At 39.4% G+C, this 13,950-nt stretch overlaps 1 protein-coding gene across 2 annotated transcripts in view; it reads right to left on the bottom strand.

Annotated features, from left to right (window-relative positions):
* SH3RF3 (SH3 domain containing ring finger 3) overlaps window positions 1–13,950 on the bottom strand; it is a 617,431-nt gene that overhangs the window by 184,933 nt on the left and 418,548 nt on the right. The gene's annotated exons all lie outside the window — the stretch shown is intronic.

Below are 13,950 nucleotides of genomic sequence, written 5' to 3'. Positions count from 1 at the left end.
ATACTCCATTTCACAGATGGGCAAATGAAGGCAAAGGGAGATTCAGTTCAATTAAAGAAGAATTTATTAAGGGTTTGCTATGTGCCGGACAGCTAGTTGGTACAGTGGATAGAGTGCCAGGCCTGGAGTCAGGAAGATTCATCTTTCTGAGTTCAGATCTGAGCTCAGACACTTCTAGCTGTGTGACCCTGGACAAGTCACTTAACCTTGTTTGCCTCAGTTTTCTCAGCTGTAAAATGAGCTGGAGAATGAAATGGCAGACTGCTGCAGTATCTTTGCCAAGAAAACCCCAAATCGGGTCACAAAGAGTTGGACATGACTGAAACAACTGAACACCAACAACAAACTGTGCCTGGCACTGTGCTAAATGTGGGGATTGAAAAGCCAGCAATTAAACAGTCCCTTACAAATTCTTTTAGAGGAAACAACATGGAAAAAAGTAAATATAAAATATGTCCAAATGAAATATAAAGCATCCCCCCCACCCGACTATCAACTGGGGGAATCAAAAAGGTCTCTTATAGAAGGTATCACAGAAACTGAGCCTTTAAGGGAGCCAAAGATTTCAGGAGGTCTACTTGATGAGGGGCTAGCCTCCCAGACATAGGACCAGCTAGTACAAAGGCACCTCAGGAACATGCCAAGCCTTGGCATCCTAATATGAACCCATGCCATGGCTTTTTATCCACTGGGCTGATCTAGTAACTTATACATTAATTACTAAAAAACAATGTATTTACTTTGTCCTTTAGAAGCAACAAATGCTCAAATATAGAATGTGACCTTCTTGAGTATAGAGATTGACCATTCATTTATTCATTCACTTGCATTTGTTTTCCCTTTGCCTAGTCCAGGACTTGAAACATTGTAGGTACATAATAAATGCTTGCTGATAGACTGAAAAATGAAATATGATGTAGTAGGTATATTATAGATTATAGAATGCAAATATAGCTGAAAAGGACTTTCAACGGTCATCTAATCCAAAATTCCCATTTCACAGATGAAGAACCCAAGGTCCAAAAAAGCTAAATGACCTTGACCAAAGTCACACAAACAGTGAGTGGCAGAGTCAAGATTTGAATCTGACGTCAAACTAAGTTTGCCTAAGATAAAGATCTAGACTCAAATTTTGCTTTTTAAATTTACTAGCTGTGAAACATTGGGCAAGTCTCTCAATTTCACTGAACCTCAACATTCTAAATTATAATATGGGGAATGGAATACCTACCTCACAAGACTACTGCAATGCTCAAATGAGATTATGTACATGAGGTGCTTTGCAAACTTAGAAGTGCTGTATAGGTAGTATCTGTTATTCTCATTCTAAAAATCTCCAAGTATTTGGTTGCCATTGATAACTTGTTAGTTATCAGTATAATAACCTGGGAGGTTACTGAGAAATGAGGATGCCACTCATTTTCTTGATAGAGAACTAAGATACTGAATTGAAGTTACTTTCCAAAAAGCTGGTCTGATCACATCACACACACACACCCCATACCCCTCCCCACTTAATAATCTCCAGTGCCTTCCTATTTCCTCCTGGAGCAAATACAGAATATTCTGTTTGGCATACAAAGCCCTCTATGGCCAAGTCCCTTCCTACCTTGCCAGTCTTCTAACACCTGGCTCCCCAACATCTTCAGTTCAGTGATGTTGGCTTCCTGACTGAGTCACAAACAAAACACCCCATCTCTAGGCTCCAGGCATTTTTCTCTGGCTGTCCCCCATGCCTGGAAGCTCTCCTTCCTCACCTCCACCAACTGACCTCCCTATCTTCCTTTAAATCACAACTAAAATGCCACCTTCTACAGAAAGCCTTCCCAAACCCCTCTTAATTTCAGTGCTTTTCCTCTTTTAACTATTTCCTAATTATCCTGTATATAGATCACTTTGTATACATTTGTTTGCATGTTATCTCTCCTATTAGATGCAAGCTCCTTGATGACTGCCTTTTGCCTCTTTTTGCATATTCAGATCTTAGCATAGTGCCTAGTATGTAGTTGGTTCTTAATAAATGCTGATTGATTCAAGGCTATAGAAATGGAAACTGAATGGAGATCTGTAATTGCAGATAAAGTACTTGATCTGCATGTCCAAGGTCAAAGTACAGCAAGACCAAGAGAGCACCAATAAAAAGAAATGAGTGCTATCACTGAGTCACAGAGAAAACTCAAATGAACGCTTCAAAATACTGAATTTTCATTGAATTTACTCAACAATTTTATGTTTCTAAAAGCATTGCAAGTGACTAATCAAATGAAGAGACCTGAAAATTGCCATATAGTCAGCCATCCCTTACACATCTCCATTTTACCATGCTTACTAACCCCTCCAAATCATAAAATCATGGAATTTCAGAGTTGTAAATGACTACTAAAGTTGCCAGATTCAACCTCCCACTCAAATCAGGAATGTCTACAATTTCCCAGTGGATAATCAATCAACCATTGCTTGAATACTTTCAGTACCTGAGAACTCATTACTTCACAAAACAGTCCTATTTGGAAGTTTCATTAAAAAAAAAAAACTAAACCCTCTTCTTGTGATTTCCATCCATTGGTTCTAATTCTTTCCTCTGTAGTAACACAAAACAAGCCTAGTGCTTTTTCCATTTGAAGGTAGCTATATTTCCTTAATGAGACTAACTATTCCTAGGTCACTTAATAAATTTTCATGTGACAAGGTTTCAAGTCCTCTCATCATCTGGATGTGCATATATATTTGTAGATGCCCCTCCTAAAATGTGGTACCCACAACGGAACTCACCATTCAAAATGTGCTCTAACTAGAGCATGTTTGGACTGCCATTGTACCTCATCCTGGACAGTATATTTCTATTAAAAAGGCTAGGACTGAATGCCCTTTTGGAATTCATCATTCTGTTGCTTAAAAGTGAGAGGATAGTTAATTAAAACTAAGCTAAAACTTTGTGAATTTAAAAAAAAATGCTACATTTCCTTATTTCCATCTCTTGGTTTCCCTAGGATGATTCAAATACTAGAAGTTTTTCCTTATCCCACTTAATGCTAATATATACTCGCTCTGTTGATTATCGCCAATATATCCTGTACATATCTTGTTTTTACACAGTTTACATAACTGTCCTCTATTGGACTGTGAACTTCTTGAAAAGAGAGATGGTGTTTTGTTTTTCTTTGTACACACAGCTCTTGGCACAATACCTGACTCAGAGTTGGTGCTAAATGAATGCTTGTTGACTGATTACATGAACTACTGCCTTGTGATGTCATCATCATCATCCTATATCATTCTATTAATTTAAAAAAATCTGAATATAGGGCAACTTGGCTTCCGGTGGTGGCTATATTTTGCTTTTCGTCAAAGTTAAATTCCCTTACAGAGTCTACATCATCTTTGCTCATGAACCATGATGGTTTTCTAAAGCGAACACATTAGAAACAAACTCAGCACTTTGCCAGCACATATTATAACAACAGATCATCCCTTGGAACTCAGAATGCTGGGCAATTGTCATCTTGGTAGGCTTAAGTGAGCAGGAGTGGGGAAAAGCATGTGCAGACATACTAGAATAAAAAAATTCAACATTAGGATATATACAATGCCTTGACTAGTGTTGTATTAGTGAACCTTGTCTATCCTACTAGTACTCTCCAATTTGTCATACAGGCCAACTCACAGTGGGGGAAGTGGCTACCGGCTACTGCTAAGGCATTTTCAATTAGAAGACCATTTCACCAGCTGTACTCTTCAATCCTGGACCATTCCCTGTGAAGTGGAGCACCCTGCACCTGCTGGTGTTTGCCTGTAACAGCTGATGCTGTTTCAGATCCTTCAAGAGCAGCCACAATTTCCCACTTCATCATATTCTAAATTGGTTCAGCTTCATACTTACTCACAGGCTCCAGGTTTCAGGGAAAACAGATGGTTCCCTCCTCACTTTAAGTAGGTGTTACAGTTCTGCTTTGCCAGTCAACAGGGGAAATCCTAGTTGAATTAGTCCAAGTTGTTAAGGGGAGGGAGGAAGAAGAGGGATGCTTTGAACACACTTATCATTTTTTCCCCCATTGTAGAACCTGCTGTAACATATTAAAAGTCTCTCTCTTGACTGTCACAGGGGGACCTGTGGTGCATTTAATGAGCATTTCCTGGGACACTGTCTTAGGGCATTTTTTTCATGGATATTCCATCTGGAGAAGAAAGTACTCCAGCTGCTGGCATCTAAAATATGATTAATCTCACAAGAAGATGTTTATAAGTCCTGTAGGTGGTAACCTAATTTGCTTTCTCAAGTGGGGCCCTCCAACACAATAAAATCTGTTGTGTTTTCTGTCCCAGAAAACACCCTCTTAATACCAATGCCTCAATTATCTATAGATTCAGTATAACACCAATCTAACCATTTCAATGGAAGCCAAGGGCATTTCCAAATTCTGCTCAATATAGGAACCAAAGCATGCTTACAAAAATACATATAGGAACTTGTATTAGTACAAAGATCATGGATGTTTCAACTGGGATGTTACATTCTCAGACATAGAAAAGGATGGTCTCATGAAATGTAGTTGGTAAAGCCGTCCTTGGCAGCTGCATTTTGGGGCCCCACTGAATGGAACAAGGTATATTCACATGTCTGTGTTTGTCATGGTGACCCTACCCTGATTTTCTCAAGCCAGTCTGGTGCCTGTGTAGGAATGAGGAGTATATTTCAGATTTTCTTTGCTTATACTGCTGTCACAGGTCCAAGGATAATGTTACCAATGATTATGATTGGTAAACAGAGTAGCCATTGAAAAAAACGAGTGACCAGGAATTCTTCCTAAAACACTTTCTGGATGTGGGGGCTGTGAGAAGTGGCATTCATCATGGAGGACAGAATAGAGGATGACAGACTCTTGCCTCCATGTTAGGGTTGCCTCCAGCACCATGGAAATGTGAAGCTGATTGAGTCATATAATGAAGTTGGGCATGTGTTAAAATCCTTGCTTCTGTTCTGTGGCCCACCATGGAGGCCGTGATGGATGGGTCCTAGGGTTCTTACTCAGTAGGGTGATATTCTATTTTTGAAGTGATGGAATAAATATCAATTGTGGTTAATCACTCTTTATGGCCATTCACTTTGGGAGAAGGGGAAGGAGGTAGCTAGTTAGCTAAGTGATTATGTGGAAGATGGATAGAATGCCAAAAATCTGTCATGTAATCAAGAGGCTTCCTAATTGGCTGAGAGGAAACCTGGGACTACAGAATGGATGAATAAGTTTCATTCAGCAGTCTTAGGTGGCCAAACCCCAGATTGGCCAGGTGGTATTCTGGTACCAAAAAAAGAGAAGAAGCAGGAATTTTCTCATGATGTTACAAGGGGATCAGATGCTGGGCAAAAAATATGGGCCACATGATCAAAACTGGGTCATGGGTCAGGCTAGGGCCTGAGGAACCATAGCTAAACAAACTAGCATCACCTAGTTTTAGACTAGTTTATTTATACTTAATCATGGATTTAGGGAAGTTGTTTCTGCTGGTTTTTTGGCAGAACCTTGATCTATGATTTCGCTGGTCTAGCTCCTAGTAAGGATACTCCATTTATTAATGCAGGTTTGCATCTAGTCTGAAATATATAATCTTAAAGAGTTGCATAAAGCCACTGAGAGGTTAAATTACTTGCCCAGGATGACACATAATGTGTCAGAAGTGAGATTTGAACCCAGGTTTGTGCGTTGGAGATTGGTCCCTTTACTTATTACACCGTTTAATAACAGCTGAGGCAGATTGGATAGAGCATTGGGCCAGGAGTCAGGAGGACCTAAGTTCAAAACCTCAGATACTTAGCTATGTGACCCTGGGCAAATTACTTAACCTCTGTCTGATCCAATTGCAAAATGGAGGTAATAACAATAATATCTTCCTCCTTGGGTTGTTGTAGAATCAAATGTGATAATATTTGTAAAAAAATAAAAGACACAAAGAACACTCAGCATAGTACTTAAAATACAGTTATTAGCCATTTTTCAGTCATGTCCTACTCTTCATGACCCCATTTGGGGTTTGAGTGGCTTGCCATATAGTAGATGCTATATAGTTATTCCTATCCCTTCCCTTTTGCCATGCTGCCTCTCCCTAATTACCTTAACCTTCCATACAGTTTCAGACTTTGTATGGTTTCTTTCGCTCTATAAAAATACCTCAAAACAAAACCTTTAAAAATCCCTCATCTTGTCAAGGTTATATGGAAGGTGGGAATAACATGTAAGTAGAATAAGAAAGAGTGAGTAGACATTGTGATTACAACATCAAGTTAGGATGGCAGAGGAGAATGTAATTAGGAACTGAAACTAACAAGAAAATGAGCAGACTTGGAGGCCAGTCATGTATGTCCAAGGACCTCAAGTCTTCAATTTTAAGTTCCATGACCAGGGAAACTGAGAAGTCAGTGAAAGGTATGGGCTACAGATTCTCAGAGGAGGTATCAGTACACTGAGAAGGTGGCAGAGTTCATCAAAGGTCTAACTCAGTGATGGACACTAATTACAGTGTCCACAGAGGCTACAGAACTTAGAGCTCATCCCTGACTAGATGGCTTTTTTTTGTTTGTACTCCTAATTAAGATCTCTAATTTTTATTTATATGTTTAATTACCCACATTTCCCTGCTTCTTGAGTCTTCTTGAGGTTTCTGGTCATATTCAACTCTTTGTGACTTTTCTTGGCAAACACAAGGGAGTTGCTTGCCATTTCCTTCTCCAGTTTGTTTTAAAGATGAGGAAACTGAGGTGAATGGGGGGCTAAGTGATTTGCCCAGAATCACACAGCTAGTAAGTATCTGAGGCTGGATTTGAACTCATCTCCTTCTGACTCCAAGTTTGCTGCTCTTTCCATTGCACCACCTAGCTGCTCCCAATTTTTCTTGGGATAATTCCTAATTATCTTCACTCCCTTCTTATTTTTCTGGATGTTGTGAGGGTAGTACACAGGTCTAGAGATTCTATTATTGAAATTTACAGGCCTGCTTTGTGTCCAAATTTATTGGGAAGAGTTGAAAACAGGGGTGTATGTGGATGATAAATAATAAATAATAATATATAATAAAAAATGATTACTGACATTTCTATAGTTCATTAAAGTTTGTAAAGCATTTTAGACATTCCATTTAAGGCTCATAATAACCTGGGAAGGTAGGTATGACAGGTGACATTACCCCATTTGATAGATGAGAAAACTGAGGTTCAGAGATAAGTAACTGGTTCATGGTTATATAACTAATAAGTATACAGAGCAGGATTTGAACTCAAACCTTCCAAATAAGTAATTGTGATGTTTGGGTAACAAGATGACTTGATTTGACATGGTTGAGTGAAGGAAGCACTCATTATAATAAGGCATCATTATAAAATGAGATAATGTTTGTAAAGTGCTTGGCAAACCATAAAGCTCTATATAAGTGCGAACTCTCATTATGGCACCAAAAAGAGGGTATCAGAGTGATTCTTCTCCATCCCTCCCTCACTGTTCTTGAACATGTTTACATATGGTCCAGTGTCAGAAGGCATCCTGGGTGTGACACTTCAGTTTAAGATAGTTCTGAAATGCCACTTCTTTCTGGAGCATGAGGCAAGTATAGAAGAGACAAAAAAATGACTATATGGGTTTCTAACAAGCAGGAATATGAACAAATCCTCTACTTAGTGCATTATGAATTCATTCTGGGAAAACCATTTAAAAAACAGAATTGAAACTTTTCCAAAGAAATAACTAAATGAGCTCAAGATATTTAGTGGCTTGCTTAGATTTGTCTTTGGCATTTGCTTTTAATCTGTTATCCCCCAAAGGGCTGAGTACTGTATAGGTCATCACACTTGACAGTCAGTCAGCTATCCCCTGGAGTTTCATGGGTCCATAGAATAGAACTGAATGGCCTTTAATTGCATTTAACTTTTGCCCAGGTAAAACCACAGGAGCTCCTCCTTTGAAGGAGACAGGCAGGTAAAAGTAGACATGAGTTGCATTGATAAATACCAATTGCTTACATAAGAGTTCATTACTTATAGCACTAAGGGAACAGCAGACAGATAGCAGAAAATTAATTTCTTTTGGGGGTAGAATGCCTTCTTCCTGCTGCCTTTTCAAATCTCAGCACCACTTACCACAGAGACAAGGGAGTAGTCACATCTGTAGCAGACAGATGCTGTACATTTTCCCTTGATCAAGGTCATTATGCCAAGTTAATGCTGTATTTTTTGGTAAATGAAACTTCCAACAGTCCTATATCTTTCTAACTTCTCATTGACAGAATCCAGAGACAGAACTGGAGATTTTTGTCCATACCACTTCCCTCCATTGAATTCAATCAGGAATTCCATGTGTAACATCACCCATGGAAATATTTAAATATGTCTAGTGAAAGTGGTCTGAAATTCTTCCCCAATCATCTATTTCAGAATCACATGTTCTTCAGATTTAAGAAATTCAACTTTGTGAATTCTTTTGAAGGCTGGTCCCTCCCCATTCCATAAGCAGAGGAAATAAGGAGTAGCTGGTACTCTTCTGTAAACCACATCTCAAATGCTAGAAAATAATCTTTTATTCTCCTTCTTAACACAAAATTGTGTGAGTCCTAAGGTTATTCTTGAACATTCTAATAGATGCTTTTTCTATTAATGAAGTCCCCCCAGGTATTACAGGGATTTGGTGCATGTTCACACCGTCTAAGATGGAGGTGCCCATGTTGAAGATACTAGGGACTTGCTTCAGAAAGACAGAATTGGCACAGGTCAATCAGTTCCTTGAGGACAGAGACTGTCTTTTGGTTCTTTTTATATCCATAGTGTTAAACACGGTGCCTAACCTAGCACATTGTTGTCATTGTTCAGTAGTTTTTCAGTTGTGTCCTACCCTTTATGACCCCTTATGGGGGGTTTTCTTGTCAAGGATACAAGAATGGTTTGCCATTTCCTTGTTCAGCTCATTTTACAGATCAGGAAACTGTGGCAAACAGGGTTAAATAATTTGCTCGGCATCACATGGCTTGTAAGTGTCTGAGGTCAAACTTGAATAGATCTTCCTGACTTTAGATCCATCACTCTAGCCACTGTATCACCTAGCACATAATGGGTACTTAAAAATGTTTATTGATTGACTGACTGATGTAGTTGGGAGTAGCCTCTTTCTATTAGCTACATAGCCAGAACTTGTATTTTTAGATCTGAGGCACAATTACTCTCTCCATCCAGGGGTGAAGGATTCATTCACTCAGAGCAAGGGCACCACACAATAAGCTGGGTAAGGAAGGGTTAGCTTTTCATTGAGGCACTGAATCCTTGAGAAATGGGCTTATGGTTTTGGTCTTGTTTAGTTTGTCCTTTTCAGTTTTAAGCGCAGAAAGTACTGGAGTCCTAGACCTGGGAGCTGGAGAAATGGGAACCTGGAAATGGGGGATTCCAGGTCAGGTGTGGCTGCTAGACCAGAAGAGAATTCTTGAGAAATTAGGGTGCCAGAAAGCAAGAGGATGGTGGTGGTGGTGGTGGTGAGGGGAGTGGAGGAAATGGGGTTTGGACTTGGAAACTGTTGGGACTAATGCTATATAGGAACTGAGTAAAGCTGTGAATCTAATTATCCTTTTCCTGCCCAAAGACTGAAGTGACATAGAGGGAATTATGCCCCTGAAATGTTGGGTAGAAATGTTTTTTCTAGTCATATGTTTCAAGTAAATATTATTTTATAAACATAGTCTGTATGTTAAGTGGTTAAGTGAAACAGGTGCTTGAATCTCTAGAATGGGGTGACACACTGATGGGGGCTTGAACCAATGGTAGAAAAGAAAGATTTAATTGTTAAATGGCACTGAACTTGAGGTTTTATTACTGGCTCATACAGGGAATTTCTATAGGCTTTCCTCCATTTTGGAATCCATGCCACAAAGTATTTGGAACCCTCACCTCCAATGGCTGGTTAAGTTGAACAAGAGTATACCTGCTGATGTAGAGAAGAAACATCATTTAGTCTCAGAGAACAAGGAGGCAGAAGTTCCTTAAAGAAGGCAGAAGTTCCTTAAAACAAGAGTCCATGAAAATTGGAAGCTTGTTATCGTTTATTTATTTTTGGAGGTAGGCTGGAGTTAAGTAGAGATTGGAATTAGGGTAGATATAACAGCAAGGCTTGGGAATACTATTCTAATTGATTAGGTATCCCACTATGCAGAAAGTCTGTCCACCATGAAAAAAAGAAACTCAATACCTTTTTTTACTTATTCCCTACCTTCTCTCCCTCTCTCTCTCTATGTGTGTGTGTATATATATATATATATATATACATACATATATACATGTACATATGTATATATGTGTATGTACATATACATATGCATACACATACATATGTAGTAAAACTTTTCTCAACTCAAGACCCCAACCCAACATTTGTAGTAGTGGATGTGGCTTCCTGACTCACTAAGACAAAGGCTAAGACAAAATCCTGTATGTATTCCCCTCATCTTCTACACCCTCCCCTTCAAAAGTTCTTAGCATTATCATTAATTCTTACCTCCTTCTCTCTCATCTTTGGGGAAGATGAATCCTTAAGTCTTAGCATTCTTTTTCTTTCCTTCTAGGACCTGGTTCCAGCAGCCATTCCTGTTCTCATGTATCTTCAGTCTCTACTTTTCCATTGGCTCCTCATTTTTACCCAAACATGCTCACATGGCTTTAGTCCTACAAAAGTCTTCCCTTCATTTGCTACCTCCTTCTATCTCTTTTCTAATTCACAGTCAGACTCCTTGAAAAAGATGTCTACATCTGATTCAATCACTACCTATTAAATACTCAAATCTTTGAAATGTGACTTCTGTTCTTATCCTTCTATTTAAATTGCTTTCTCAAATGTCACCACTGATGTCTGCAAAGTTAGCTCTAATAAACAGCCTTTCCTCAATGCTCTCCCTCTTTACTCTCTCTATAGCATCTGAATCTCTTCACAGTCTTCTCCTTCTGCATACTCATAGGCTTAAAGGTCTAGAACAAGTATTCTTAATCTTTTTGTGTCATAGATCCCTTTGGAAATCTAGTGAAGCCTACAGACCCCTCTCAGGATAATTTTTAGATGCATAAAATAAAATTCACAAGATTACAAAGGATACCAATGGTACTAAAATAAGTGATCAAAATATGAAAAAAAAAAAGAAATTTATGGACCCCTGGTTAAGAACTTCTCATCTAGAACTTACAAGCACCTTAAAGTCTATCTTAGTCAACACTTCCCATTTTACAGATGAGGAAACTGAGACCCAAGGATATTAAATGACTTATCAAAGGTTATATAAGTAGTAGGTGAAAGAGGCAGGATTTGAAGATTCTTTTTACTATAGGATCAGTGTTCTTTTCACTATTCTCCCTTGCTTCTGAGACAACCCCATCCTACTTTTCTCCCCTTTACTTAAAGTCCAGCACTACTTAGCGGTCCAATGGAGGCAGATTCCCAAAGCATTTTGTTTGCACCTCTACTATGGGCTTATCATACACATTATTCTGTGATATAGACCAAGCCTAGAGAGTCAAAGTGTTTTGTTTTGGTTATTTGGGTGTCACATACCTATATCAGACTATTTAAGCAATATGAATTCATAGATCATGCGTGTTATCTGAACTTCATATACCTAACATATGTTGCACATAGTAGATATTTAATTTTTTCCCTTAAATTGAATATACTAAAACTTGGATAAAAAGACACAAGATGCTTCAGAGGAGCTCTGAGTGGGGAGGGACCCCAGGAACCATCCAGTCATTTCTGTACATGGAGAATTACATTTGCAACATTCTTGACAAGTGGTTCTCTGACCTTCACTCACAGATCTCCAATAAAGGACACTCTACGACATTCTAAGCCATGCCATTCCACTTTCAACTTTGACAAGTTGGGGAAATTTTTTCCTCACATCTTCAACTTCAACCCATTATTCTGAGTTCAGTCCCCTGGAGCCAATCAGAGTAAATTAAACCCCTCTTCCCCTGGAGAGTTCTGCACATATCTGAAGATAGCTATCATTCTCACTCCCACTCTCCCAGGATTTTCCAATTTCAGTCTAAGTATTTCCTGACCTTTTGACTATTTCTCATATATGTTTTCTATGAGCTCTTTTTGGAAGAGTCCCCCAGCCCTTAATGATAATGATTGTAAAGCAACTGACTTCTCTTCATTCTTCAAAGCCTATAGGATATGTTCCTCTGGTTTTTTAATCTCATATTTAAGGCCTGCTATTTAACTGGACACTAAAGACAACTTAGTTATTGAGGTAGACCCCCTCTGGACCCATCTTTTTGTGACCCCTGACCTCTGGATGCACTCTGGCTGACCAATATCTGTAACAGCAAGGACCCCAACAGAATGGCCCACTGTACAGATTCTTAGATGTGCTTTTCTAAAAGGAAAGTAACTTTTGAGGGGTCAACAATCTACTTTAATCAAGCTCATATATCATTCACTTAGTTCAGGGAAAAAGTCAGCACCCTGAACTTCAGAGAAAATACAAACAGAAAAATAAAGATCAACAGACAGGGCTTCCAACTGTCTGACCATAAGCAATACAATACACCACGGATCAACAGACAGATCCAACTGTATGACCATATATACGTAGTTACCATCTGGGTTTTGAAAGGGGTAGGGGCAGCTCCTTAGCAGCTGCCCAGAGTCTCCTCTGGCCAAACAAACACTTCCAGTGAATAAGCCTCAAAGTATAACCTCACCTCAAAGTATTTTATACACTTTTCAGAGCCAGAGGGCATGACCATCTGATCCAATGCCTCAATAGAAATTAACAAAAGGGCCTCCTTCCATCAGGTTCCCCCACCTGGTGGAAGGACATCCCTTTCTAGAGAATTATTCTTTTTTCTTTCTGTGCTTATTGAGAAGCCTCTTCATTTATTTAAGATTTTGAGTAAGGGTCTTTTTATCCCATACAGTTGGTGCATTGGCCAGGAATGCCCTCTAGTGGCAACTCTTTCCCATTTGGATCAGGGGCAGGCACCTGGTAGAGAGCTTTCTCTGATAGTCCTTGACCTAAGGGGGAGGAATTCCTGCCCTGGAGACAAAGAGGTACTCAGAGGAACAGACAGAAAACAAAAAAAGAAAAAAGGAAATGAAATGGTAAGAAAAGGGTAAAGGCTCCAAATAAGTGAGGTGAAGAGGTGAAAGCAAACTCTGGCCAGTGAATGAGACTGTCCTTGAAAGTTGTGCATGCATAGCCCAGAGGTAAGCACTCAGGGGTCTGGAGGTTTATTCGTTGAATCTCAGACTCAGGGAGTCCATGATGGCTTCCGTCTAAATTTTGGAATCTAGGGAAAGGATTCAGGAAAACCTCAGTAGAAGGACACTGCTGAGAGAGGCTTCCTGGGGACTGTTGGGAGTTAGGGAGACTTCTCCCAGAAGGTTTTTGTCTTGAGAGAAAGAAAAAATCTCTGTAGCTCTTGTGAGGGACTTGGTAAGTCCAATGGGAAAAGAGCAGTCTAAGTCTGTCACTTCAGAGAAAAATTGAATGATATTGATATACTGGTAAATAGCCCCTTGGGGAACAGACTTCAGAATTGGAATGAAGTAACCAAAATATAGGGGAAAAGATAAAAAAAAAATGATGATAAGATATTGTTGTTTTATCTAGGGTGAAGCAGATGTAGGAGGAGTAATATGGCCCAAATATGGGTCTTTAGAAGATTGGGCATGCTCAAAATTGAATCTGTATGTAAATGCTAAAAACTTCTTTAGTTCAGAGGAAGGCACTTATGCTGCCCTTTGGATGCCAGAAGCCCAGCAGATGATATTGAAAGGGAAAAAGGGAGAGGAAGAGGAGAAAGGATCCGCTCCTCTCATTCTCTCTCCTCCCTACGCAGCGGGTATGGTGGCTCCACTTTCTCCCCCCCACCCCAACCTAAAGAAAAAGGGGAGGAGGACTTACATAATTCTAGTGAGCTACATGGTCCTC

Source organism: Notamacropus eugenii, chromosome 6 (genome assembly GCF_028372415.1).
Source record: "Notamacropus eugenii isolate mMacEug1 chromosome 6, mMacEug1.pri_v2, whole genome shotgun sequence".
Lineage (NCBI taxonomy): Eukaryota > Metazoa > Chordata > Mammalia > Diprotodontia > Macropodidae > Notamacropus > Notamacropus eugenii.
Note: the sequence above shows the minus strand (reverse complement) of the source record. Positions and strands in the feature narration are given on the sequence as shown.